The sequence below is a fragment of the Triturus cristatus genome, chromosome 5_1 (genome assembly GCF_964204655.1).
Source record: "Triturus cristatus chromosome 5_1, aTriCri1.1, whole genome shotgun sequence".
Lineage (NCBI taxonomy): Eukaryota > Metazoa > Chordata > Amphibia > Caudata > Salamandridae > Triturus > Triturus cristatus.
Window position 1 is genome coordinate 999,635,490 of NC_140587.1, and position 13,703 is coordinate 999,649,192.

The following is a 13,703-nucleotide window of genomic DNA, read 5'->3' on the forward strand; positions in this document are numbered from 1 at the left end:
AGGACACTTTTAAACAGACACCTACTTCTTCTAAAAAGAAGCGGGATAAAAAAGAAAACTCTAAAGACAAAAGATCTCAGTCCCGAGGTAGGTCTCCTCAGCAGGAACACTCTGAAAAGAGGTACAACCTTAAGAATAGAGACAATATTAGGAAATCTGACAGGTATCAGGATACTGATACACGTTCCTCTTGTTCCTTTCAGGGCTCGAAAAAAGGCTCTGAAAGAGAAGAATGGTCAGAACACAGTAGTAGCACACAGTCAAGAGACAAGCGGCGCACTCAAGACTTTACCTCTAAGAAAGAAGATGAACAAAATCCAAAACCTCAATTTAACAAAAAGAAAGTTGCTGGTCTGAAAATTAGACATGCCCAGATTTCTGAGGACACAACTTCTGAACGGGGAATGGGTTCTGGCGATGCTAGACAGTGCGGCAGAAGTAACAATAGCTCGCCTGAACCTGAGGGAATTTCTGGTGACAGCGGAGTTGAATGATTACATCACAGTGGAAACACCATTCACCAGGGTGAGCGTCCCACATAAGTTATATGAAATAACACTCCGGCTGGAGGGGGACAAGCCCAGGAAAGTAAAAGCTCTTTTTTGGAAGAACTTATCATCTGGATATGACATCCTGTTAGCAGAACAAGATTGGCCGCCTGCATTCGTAATTGTGTGCCCTAGGGGAGAAAGTATAATTTTTCTGCATTTTCCAACTACGTTCCCGTTCACCTAAAACACGTATATGCACAGGAGTGGGCAGTAGTCCAAGCTCTAGCATTGTACAAAAATCACGCAGGGTGGTATGAGAACTCAACCTACCACGTGATCCCGTTAAAAGTTTCACCTAATGCTCAGAGGTAATACCCAATAAAGCAAGAAGCTAAAAAACAAGTCAGGGAGATCTTAGATCAACTTGAATACCAAGGGGTCATTGAAAAATGTACCTCACCAATGAACGATACTTTTGTTTCCCGTTTCTAAACCAGACAATACATATCGTCTTGTATTAAATTATAGACATTTAAACTCATGCACAAAGACATTTGCTGTCCAAAACGCACTAGTGCCGCATTAATAAATAACATTGTGCACAAAAAATACAAAACCACACTTGATATCTCAAATGGATTTTTCTGCCAAAATATAGCGCCTGAAAGCAGGTATTTAACAGCCATCAGTGCGTTAGGGTCCCATCAACAATTCTGTAGACTAGCACAAGGGTATAAAAACAGCCCAGGTGTATTTTCAGCAAGAGTAACAGAGTTACTTCAAAATTTTGATGAAGAAGCGTTGTTCTATGTGGATGATATTTATCTGACTGACGACGACTTAGAGAGGCACTTGACCAGGGTAAGCACCATTATTATAGGATTTGCCGCAGAAGGCTACAAGTTCAACTTTAAAAAGTCCAACCTAGCCCACCTCAATGTCCTATTTTTGGGATATGGGTTGTCAAATGAAGGCAAAAGACTGGCAGCTAACTTTTTAGAAAAGTGTGCACTGCTCCAGCCTTTAAAATAATTGGAAAATTTACAATCAATACTAGGATATCTAAATTTCGGCAGAACATACATTTTCGATCATGCTCAGAGGGTAAAATCTTTTTTCTATGAATCAATCAAACCTGACTTTTCAGCCAAAGATTGGACACAAGAACATACTAATATTCTTTGTTTACTCCAGGAAGACATGATTGCTTCCAAACACTTACAGACACGCGTAAACGTACGCAACTTAATGATCCGAATAATAGCTGGTCAATGCGGGTACACTTATTTGACCTTTAATGAGGGAGAAACTGTACCTATCACCTACAAATCACACCTGTACACAAATGCAGGAATGTGTTTCACTTCAACAGAAAAAATCCTGACAGCAGTTCAGACTGCTTTAGCAAGAAAAAGTGCACTGGCTCAGGGGAAACGCATCATTGTTGTGACTCCAGTACCAGCTTTAGAAGCTGTTACAAAGGCCAGCATCCCAAATGCAAAAGCATTACATCCTAGGTGGATACAATGGACTACTGCAACAGACGTTGAATACAGATTTGATCCCAGTTTAAAAACACAGACATTCCTGCAATATGAAAAAGAATATCCTCTACCTGATGAAATCTTGCCTCTTGACCAGTATGAATATATTATATACACTGACGGATCTGCCCAACCATAGGAAGTAAGCAACAATATTTTTCAGCATGTGCTATCGTTAAAGGTTGCATGTGTGATGACAAGTTCCATCCTAGTTGCAAAAAAACACAATCTCTAGGAGACTGCACGGCTCAGTTGTCAGAATTAAAAGCACTAATACTTGCACTTGTAAATATGGATCACGAATTCCCCACACTAATCGTGTGTGATTATTTTTACTGTGTACAGTCGTACAATGAGTACTTACAACATTGGGAACAAAACGGGTTTAAGGACGCAAAAGGTGGCACAATTAAGCACAAAATACTATGGGAACAGGTAGCGGAATTGAAATCCGAGCTACCAAGGACTCACGTGATCCATACGCTGAGTCACCAACGTGATGGCGTTCACGTTGAACGGAATTCATTGGCTGATGAAGCCGCAAAGGGGGCTGTATTCACAGCTTCCGTAATTGCGCTGACTCGTTCGAAAACGAGAATAGACGGAGATATAATGGTAGCTGTCATTGCATCACGCAAAGGCAGAACAGCAGTACCTAAATCATTTCCACTAAAGTACTCCTATAAATTAGATGCACAAAACATTCCATATGCTCAGATTCCTGGAGTGGGGGATAGAGTAATACCAAATATGGATCGTAGGCAAGGTTTAATACTAGCTGCACACGAGGGTTTGGGCTCTGCGCACACAGGCGTTTCAGCGACTATTTCTTTACTGAAACAGCACTATTGTTGGCCAGGTTTATCTAAGCAAACTAAAGACCATGTCTTGAAATGCGACATCTGCCATCAGATGAAAGGCTCCACCGTTACACGCTTGGCACAGACACCATTACTAAAGTCAGACAAACCTCTTGCATGTGTGTACTTGGACCACTGCGGCCCCTTACAAACAGACGGGGCATACAGGTATATCATGGTGGCATTGGATTCATGCTCGAGATTCCTATGGGTTTGGCCTCAGCGTTCTGCTGACGCTCGAACTGTTATAAAAGATTTGCAAGTCTTTATCGGTACATACGCAGTTAGCACATTAAACTCTGACCGCGGCCCTGCGTTTAGCTCACTGGGCTTACAAAGAGGCCATGGAAGGAATGGGCTTCACATTGCAGTTCTCATCTCCATATCATCCCGGTGGAAATAATGTTGTGGAGAGAAAAAAGCGAGACTTAAAGCAATCTTTAACAGCTAGGGTATTAGGCAAGGGCGGTAGTTGGGTCACACACCTGTATGGGGTACAGCGGGCATTAAATAACCAGCCAAGAAGCTCACTAGGGGGTGGTACTCCATATGTAATCCTACTTGGGACACAAATGTGGGTACCTGATTTTGATTGTGAAGGGGCAGTGGCGGATGAAAAACCATTTGATATCCAAGACCGATTGGCTGTTTTACAGGATCTGAAAGAGTACAGGACAAAACAAAGCAATGTCCATCTAAATCAGACCGCCACTGAAGAAGTCAAGGTAGTCACGGCAAGACCTGTCTGGATCCCAAAAGTCGGGGATCTGGTCAGAGAGAAAATTGTGGACAAAAAGGAATTAAGAAAACCTGTACCAATCCTTGCAGTACACGGAACAAGAACTGTGCTGCTCCCGCCTCTTGTTGGAAAAAAGGAGAAAAGATTTGTCTCAACTGACTTAATCAAACCACACTATATGGCCGATACTAAACAGTAGGCCTAGGGGGCTCCGATGTAGCAGACGTCCTCCTCTAGCTACAGTCCAAGAAGTTCAAACAGAAAGACTCATCACGTTTGAAGAGCCACCTGTAAGGAATGAAGGACTATGCAACGATGCTATGGAACTTGTTCCACTTGAACCAAACATTCAGATTCGAAATGAAAATCAGAATAATTCACAAGTTGCATTTAGACCTAATACAGATGTCTACATCAACATGCCTCGTCGAGAGGAAAAGGACATTTCAATTAATCCCGATGCAATTCCAACAATTGATCGAACTGCTTCTGGCTACTTCATTAACTTTTATACATTTTCTCTGGATCCAAGCGAGCCGGAAATGACGCCAGCAAAAACACCATTCAAGCAAGAATTAAACAACTTTCTTCTCTAAGACATATCTGGTATCACCTTGGATTGAACTCTGGGTAATTTCTGGGATAATGTTTTTTCTTTTATGGCTCGGCTTAGTATTGACTTTTAGTATGCTTATTAATGGACATTATCTTCAACAAGATTCCGACGCCTGAAAGGTCAACATCCACCTGAAGCCACACACATCATCACATCGTGAACGAAGAGACTTGTCATCAGTGAACATCACAGCTGTTCTTATACTGGATGGTATAGTATGGGACAAGGTTGACTTCAACATATTCGGACCAACCAAACTATTAAAAATTAATCATGTATTTAAAATCTCATTAAGTGATTTTATTACCTCCAGTACATTTTCTGTTGGTTGGGACACTGAAACAGTTAATAACATGTTATCTGATCTAGAGAAAACTGCTGCATTTTCTATTAATGAAATGTTAGAAGGTTCATCAGATTATGACAAATTTTACTGTTACCAACATTTTAGTCATCATTTCCTGCACAAATCCATTTCACCTAGGAATGTATTTGAATACAATCAGTGGGAACATTGCCCAACACCACCAAAAAGTAGTTCACAAGCGTTTGCACAGAAATTTGCATACTTTTCAGGGTTTAACACCACAGACCCAGCCTCATTTTATTATTAGGTTGCACCAACATCAGCACAGAAATCATGGTGACAAACACTAAACAGATTTACTCTTCTTCATTTTTGGCCCAATTGTCTGAACAGGGTTTCGACCTATGGCAAGACGAAATGGACACAAAATCGATTTGGGGTTCAAAGGACTGGCAAGTCCAGGGTACAGACGCACTATTTAGAGCATGCCTCATTCCACAGCAGATGATCTTTTTAAATGATACTGTGCAACAGACATTCTGTCTTGGAATAGCCAAGACAAAGTACCTGAACTCTCCAAAGTTTCCTACACCAACACATGGGTGGCAGATTTCTTCTACAAAGGAAGGGGCAACAATTGATGACATATTAAAGTACAATAGAACAGACCCCAATTGGAAGGAGTAGGCGGTTTGGCCCTTAGACACAATCAAATGTCATAAAAGGTTCCTGCACATCACCGTGGGACTCAATTTGCATAGGCCGATCCCACGTTATGAACAGAGAGAACATCCAGGTGTAGTGACATCCTATAGTGTTGGGAAGTTGTGCCTACAGTGGCTAGAAACCTCAACAGTTGCAGAAGTGAAACAACATGTATCTTTACTCTCACAAGACATAGATCTAAGGGACTTTTTTGCAAGGACCTAGGAAACATCAAAAACGTTTCATATATGCAGGCATTTATGCTGCCTAGAATGAAATCTGGAAGATTTTCCAACAAGAAGCCGCAGAGAGAATACGGGAAATAGACTGTATAAACTTAGAAAAAGCTTTTGCTGTGGTGGATAATGGGTTAAAAACTTTTACCTCCAAAGTATATTCATTGGGTAACATTGTATATTCTGCTATTGACATACTGGAACAGGATTTACCCATATTACAACACGGCCAATCACAGTTACTTTCTATTATGTTATTGAGCTGGACGCTACAATCTTTGTGTGCAGGTCTTGTGCCAACTCAGTGGCTAATCCATGGCCAAATCACTCTACCGGTCACTACATTTCAGTTTCACTATTGCCTTGAGCAAAGGCAGGCAGGCAGATATGAAAAATTGGGTAAAAAGTACATTAAGAAATCCTAGGATTTACCATATAGATTTCGATGCCAGGAGTGGGGATCGAGAAGTGTTTCTTAGTGGTACCAAATGCAAGATCTCTTTAAGCGGTTCTCTCATATGCCAAGATATCGTTTTACATGGAACCTGTAATGGTTCAGTTTCAAAGCTGTCTTGCCACATGAAAGGAACACCAGCTGCCGCAATATCGCCAGTGTTCGGGTTACTTTCGAATAGGAGTTACTTAATGTTGAACGATCAAGGTTGTTCTGGCATGCTTCCAGGCATTGCATATCTGGTCACCGTGAACACCAGGGTTACTTGCTGTATGCAAGTATTGTTTCCTCTGACAAATACAGTCAGGGAGGCACTTGTATGGACTTCACTGAATTTTTCGTTGATACAGTTTGATGCTTTGAGCAGAATGAAAGCCATGCTTTTACAGAAAACCGTGCCACTGACCTCTGCTTGCGAAACCTTTGCACTTCAAGTTGCAAGGACCTCGACCTCGATGCAGGTGCTAATTCGAACAAACTGCCCCCTACATTTTGTAGAAATGGTGGGACGTATCTTTAACATGTCTGATACGAGTGGTGTTATACACCTATTTGAGATCATAGGGTCCAGATTCCTTAGCACTTTCCAGACTATCCGCGGAGTTATTCCAAACTTCATACACTCCACATTTGGAAGCATTTTCGTTGGTCTACCTCTGATACTGCTCGCTGTAACTGGAATCCTGATTATCGTCTACCTGCTGCGCAATGGACGGACCATCCGCCAGCGAGATTGCGAAGACTCTCCTGGAAAGACATTACCATTAGCGCATGGTACAGCATCTCGGTGCACCTCGCCTACGAGAACTAAGTGCTTCATGGTTCTTATCCTTCAGACCAGTCTTTGAGGACTGCATCGTACCTGTCTTCCGATGCCTGTTCTGCGGAGGCGAATGCAAGTTGGACATCTGTCTAACACCTCTAACGGAGACGCCACTGGACTTGGACTCCGGGCTGGAGCCCTTGTGGTCTCATGCATGATTCTGTCCCCGGTTTATTCCCATCTTGACGCATGCCTTCCTTGAGGAACCACAGGTGCCTTTGACAACTGAATTAAATTTCAGCTCCAGCATTGACACCGAGGTTTCGAATTCAGCACCGGATGCCTACACACCAGCTGTTGGCAATGAAGAGTTACATCTATGCACACTTGATGTGCTATGCGAGGTATTGCAATGTTTGTCCCATGCTGAAGCAGCCAGCGATAATATTATGTCTCCCAGCCAGGACATTTAATCTGAATCTGGCTCACCGTGTGCTGGGAACGATTATGGAACATTTAACTTCCCTTTCTATTTCAAAATACCTTTTTGCAAATTAACACTTTCTATAACGAAGCATGGCCTTCTAAGTACGCATGCAGTAGTTCAACTTGTGTGATCGAACTCGTTTAGAACTGTGATTTGCGGAATTTTTACACCAATGTCAAACATTACCAAAGCCAAATAAACCAGAAGGGAGAGCTAGGACTTGTAAATGACCGTCTCTGTCCTGAACTATGTATTTAACCAACTAAGACAGCCTTTGTTTAATGGCTATCTGTCACAGTGATGTCTGGCACCTCAGAGGTTTAAGAAAACCCTCACACACCAACCTGGTTGGCGTCATGCTTCATCATCGGGTCCCAGCTGAGTAACCGAATGCTTCTCAACTGTGCTGCAACAACTGATTACAGTGGAGCGGGTTTGAGGTGTCAGTGAGTGATGAAGTGAGTGTTAGTTAAACATACCTCTGAGTTTCTACCTGTTTAATATTTATTTATGGCAACTCATGGTATGTTAAAATCAAGAGAGTGGATAATACGTTAAGGCTACTGTTTGTATCTTAATATTATCCTTTGAAGGTCGACATGTTTCAGCCCTTGTGAAAATATCAGGGGTTCTCTTCAGGACCTCTCAAAATAAAGTGTTAAGTGAGTGTGGTGAAAAGGTGAGTGGTAAAAATAAACCACATGTTAAAGCATTTTTAGAACTCACGCTAAGGAGTACTGTTTATGCTAGGAGGACTGACCGTATTATGGGTCCTCAAAAAGGCTGGTACCTGTAATGAAAGAGAGACATAACACAGGACAACATATAACATATAAGCTCATAAGAAATTGTGGTTATGCCATAGCCGTAAAGGATGGTGCTCAGTGACTTTTGTACAACTGCAAGCAGTGTCAGACATACGTGCAGTACACTTTCATACAACTTTCATGCATTCAGTAAATCATGCGTATATGTATCAACGTGGTCGTGCCATAATATTAATAAACATAGGCGCTAGATCCATGCCTTGTGTAATAATTCGATTTTAAAACTAGTGCCGATGGAGTGCTGGTGGTTGCACTGTGTGACTACAAGTGATAGTCACCTTAACGGCGGTTTTAATAAACCAAGTGAGGCCGGCTTGAGCACACCGTGTTTCTGAAGTAGTATTTCAAATGACATGGTGACGTTTGAAGAAACTAGCGTATTTTGATTCGCAATTACATTAATTTTGTAACTGGCTCACACATCTGGTCCTGGGAGGGGGGAGCCTCAAAAGTCACATACTACAATAGATAAGGATAAAAGCAAGGGAGAGTCAAAATGGATTTCCCGGCGCAAACGCCAGTAAAGTAATGAGGCAGGCATCGGTTTTAACAACAATTGTGGTGCAGCGGCAGGGTTTTTTGCTGCACCAAATGAGGGAACAATCTTACTAGATGTAAAGGTCTCTCCCGCGAAGTAACCTAGTTCGGTGTACTCAGGATCAGGCTGATAATGTTTACAAGGACCGAAGTGGTTTTAAATCAACCCGTGTAGTCATCAGCTGACTTACGGTATGCGCGTCATCATCACATGCATAACGTGAGAAGCGTGCAACAACTAGAATGGTAGTTTTATACAGAATCTGTACCATTAATGGCCGTCTGGTTGGTTTTAGTCAGTTGTTGTGATAGCGTTGAGAACAGACAGCTTGCGGACGTGAAAGTCCATCATGCAACCGGAAACTAAGTGGCCAAAGCGATGGTTTGGTCAGTTGTTGTGATAGCACTTAATTAAGCAAGGCGCAAGCTTGAGTAAAGTTTAGTAAAATAAAGAGTTCCTTTAAAAATGTATTCTTCAGGATAGAAGAAATGTCATCAAACCATGTACAGTAATTTTGGGACTTTGTTTTTGTCTAATAAATGGTGCAGAAATGGTTTTCATGAGAACATTTTCAAGTGGAAATCACACCTGGAATATAACCTGGAATATAATCATGTGGCAGATATGTGGATTTCATCGATTAAAGCTGTTCCAGGGTATATTATCATTTAGTCCATTGATGTTAGTGGACATCCGATAGACCCATCTTTGTTCTTTATCTAGCAATTGTTGTTGTATATTGTTAGTGTTGAGGTCTAGTTGTTCAATTATAACCCATTGCATGTCATTAGGGGTGTGACCTTGTTCTAAAAAATGGTTAGTCATTCGGGTTGTATTCCGTTTACATCGGATATTGCTTCTATATTCTCAGATTCTTGTTTTTACCCTGCGACTGGTCATGCCAACATATCTTAGGCCACACGGACAGGTGATGAGGTCGATGGCATTTGAAGAATTGCAGTTTGTGTGTCTGCGTATTTCACACGTTTTACCTGGTTCCAGATTGAGTGTCTTAGTTGGTTTTGTCAGGTGACACACGCTGCAGTCTCCGCAAGGGTAGTGTCCTGTTACTTTAGGCAGTTCCTATGCATTGAGTATCGTATTTTCATTTTGATTCTGTAACTGTGGTCTCGTGTGCCCCAGACTGTCCTTCAAACTTTTTCATAGGAGAACAAAGGTTTCTCCCATTGTAGACTAAGTGGCCAAAGCGATGGTTTGGTCATTTGTTGTGATAGCACTTAATTAAGCAAGGCGCAAGCTTGAGTAAAGTTTAGTAAAATAAAGAGTTCCTTTAAAAATGTATTCTTCAGGATAGAAGAAATGTCATCAAACCATGTACAGTAATTTTGGGACTTTGTTTTTGTCTAATAAATGGTGCAGAAATGGTTTTCATGAGAACATTTTCAAGTGGAAATCACACCTGGAATATAACCTGGAATATAATCATGTGGCAGATATGTGGATTTCATCGATTAAAGCTGTTCCAGGGTATATTATCATTTAGTCCATTGATGTTAGTGGACATCCGATAGACCCATCTTTGTTCTTTATCTAGCAATTGTTGTTGTATATTGTTAGTGTTGAGGTCTAGTTGTTCAATTATAACCCATTGCATGTCATTAGGGGTGTGACCTTGTTCTAAAAAATGGTTAGTCATTCGGGTTGTATTCCGTTTACATCGGATATTGCTTCTATATTCTCAGATTCTTGTTTTTACCCTGCGACTGGTCATGCCAACATATCTTAGGCCACACGGACAGGTGATGAGGTCGATGGCATTTGAAGAATTGCAGTTTGTGTGTCTGCGTATTTCACACGTTTTACCTGGTTCCAGATTGAGTGTCTTAGTTGGTTTTGTCAGGTGACACACGCTGCAGTCTCCGCAAGGGTAGTGTCCTGTTACTTTAGGCAGTTCCTATGCATTGAGTATCGTATTTTCATTTTGATTCTGTAACTGTGGTCTCGTGTGCCCCAGACTGTCCTTCAAACTTTTTCATAGGAGAACAAAGGTTTCTCCCATTGTAGACTGCCGGTATTTAGTATCGTCCAATGTTTCTGTACAATTTTGGCCACAGCGTTGTAGGTGGTCACGCAAGTTAATGGAATCGAGGTTTCAGTATGTATTTTAGTTTCCAGAAGTCCTTCACGGTTCTGGTTTCGTGCATGTTTTTGTGTTTTTTTAGTAATGTTGTCTGGGTATCCACGGTTTTTCAGTTTGGTAGTAAGTATCTGTGCCTGGTTTTTGTAATCTTTGATATTACTACAATTCCTGTGCAGACGTAGATACTGTCCATAGGGGAGAGTTTCCCTTAGGGATCATGGATGGAAACTTGAAAAATGCAGTAGGGAGTTCCTTGCCGTGGGTTTGAAATGTGTCTTGGTCTCAAGTCTCCCATTGTTATGTGTTATGTCTAAATCTAGCAAAGTCATGTTTCTCTTGCTCTTGGTGTGAGTAAATTTCAAGTTGGGGTCACAACTGTTGATCCAGACAAAGAATGACTCCAGTGACTCTTCTGATCCTTCCCAGATGAGGAAAACATCATCTATATATCATTTGTAAAATCATACGTTAGCTGTGAGTGGAGTGCAGTGATTAAGCAGGAACTTTTGTTCAAAGTTGTAGGCATACAATACTGCCACACTGGGGGCAAATGTACTCTCCATCGAAGTACCGTATGTTTGTAAATACAGTCTCCCTTCAAACTCAAAGTAGTTCTCTTTCAAGGCCAACTCCGCACATTTTAAAACAAAAGATTTGGGAGTCTTGTGGGGCCAGAGATGTTAGTAAAACTTCCAAAGTGTCATCTTGAGGTAAGCTTGTATAGATACTTTCTATATCTAAGCTTACTTGGAAGCTGGTGTTGGGATTGAATGTGAGGTCGTTAATCTGACCTATCAGATCTTTTGTGTCTTTTAGGTAGGTAGTAGTTGTTTGTACTAAGGGCTGTAGAAAGAAATCGCAAAACTTTGAAAGAGGTTCCAGGACAGAACCTATGTCCGATACTATTGGGCGGCCTGGGGGAAGGATTTTGTTTTTATGTACTTTGGGGATAGTGTAAAAGTATGGTGTTTTCTCTTGAGAGGTAGTCAGGAATTGTGCTTCTTTTTTGCATATGTGTCCGAGACTTTCTGACTCTGTAACTAGATCATGAATTAGGTTCTTGAGTCTGGTAGTAGGATTTTCTTGGATAGGTAGATAGTTGCGTCTATCATCAAGAAGACGTAGACATTAGTTTCTGAAGGTCTCCCTGTCTTGTAACACAATTCCCCCTCCCTTGTCTGCCGGTTTTATAACCACATCTTTGTTGTCTTTCAGAGTGGCGAGTGCTTGAAACTCCTTTTTAGGTCGAGGACTACCGGTCTGCCGAAGGCAGAACCGGAAGTCCGGAGATCTGATGTTTCTGAGAGTGGCTATTTAGCCCGCCTCTCTTTTTGCCTCTCCTCCATTGGCTGGCTTCCCAAACGGAGGCCAGCCATTGGAGGAGAGAGCCGTCCCTCCAAATAAGCTCCGTCTTTTTCAGATTCGGGGGCGTGTTCCGTGCTGTTCTTTCCACTTTTTAGCCACGCCCTTTTTAGAACAGCAGGAACACGCCCCCGAATCCGAAAAAGTTTAGAAGCTTCCATCCGCCATTTGTTTGCTATCGTCTGGCCGCGAGGATCTTCTTGCTGTTGTGCGTCGAGGACCCGCACTCCGCACCGAGGCAGACAAAGAGGCCTGTGCTTGCGACATGCCAGCTGTTACTTCAACACATGTGAACAAAAAACACAACGCCTTAGGTTGGTGCAAGATTCAAAAACGTTAAGCTCATTTGAAGGCCAGGAAGGAAGGTACGGAGGAAGCGGAGGGGGCGGCAAGCGTTCCAAAAGGCACCTCTCGCGGGAGACAAAAAATGCTTATAAAAACACGTGGGTCTTGGGGAGTCAGGACACAGGCGCGGCAGAAAAGGAAGCTTTTATTAACAACACATCTTCTCTGTGCGAAGCTTCAACCCGTGCGTTTCGTTCTCTCTTCTCTAACAGTTCACCTTTTAGGTGTCTGCCCAGGACTGAGCAACGTTTATCTATTTTTAAAGATTCACACGGGGGGGGGGAATAAGCAGAAGGATTAACAGCAGCACCCAGTCTGAAAAGAGCGCGTGCCACCAATTTCACATTTTCGCGAGCTCCCTGGCCCAGTTTAAGATATTGATTCCTCAGGGAGTCACAGCACTAAGTTGCGGTGTGAGCTTCTTTTCAAGGGTTGTATTTTGTATTGCAGACAGGAAATCCAATTCACTGCAGCCCTGCAAACCCATGTCCTAACTCTAAAGATGGAGGCTGCGCATGGCAAAACACGAATGAACCAAAGGCGTGGCAACCATGACTTGGTCTCTATTCCAAAAAAGAAAGAAAAATGTGCCTATGCATCTTGTTTGATAGTAAAAGACCTCCCTCGTTGAGGTGCAAAAGCCCTCTCTCGCCCCTGGGCACCAGGGCCACGACACCTGCTGGTTTCTTACAATAACTGATGCGCCGAGATATACAAAAGGCCAGAGGTCAAAACAATATGGTGCACAGATGTCCACGTGTCAAGCCAGCAGCGGGCGAGGGCGACCACAGCCCTAGTTTAGTTTGTATTTGCATTAGCCAACTGGCTTTTGTACATCCATAATGTACAACATACACACATTTTGGAAACTGTTAAATGATTAGAAGAAAAAGTAAAAAAAAAATAACAAGAGAGGGCTGCAGAAGAAAAAAGAAATGGCATATGAATAAAAAGAAAAATTCCATTTGCAGCTGACTCCGCTGTCTTTGCAGATCTAAGGATGAGGTATTTTGGTCAAATCCTCAGTTAGGAGTTCAAAAGATTCCGCAGTTTCAGACCAAGCATCCCAGATAAATAAATGGTCACTGTGTTTCTGTCAGTTGAAAAGGGCATTGTCACTCACTAACTCACTCTTTCACTACCTCACTGTCTATCTACTTCACTCTCTCTCACTACATAACTCTATACATCACTACTCCCCTCTATCTATATCACTACCTCACTATCTCACTACTTCTCTCTCTAAAAAGATCACTACCTCACTCTCTCACTACCTCACTCTCTATATCACAACTTCACTCTCTCTCTAACTCACTACATCACTCACT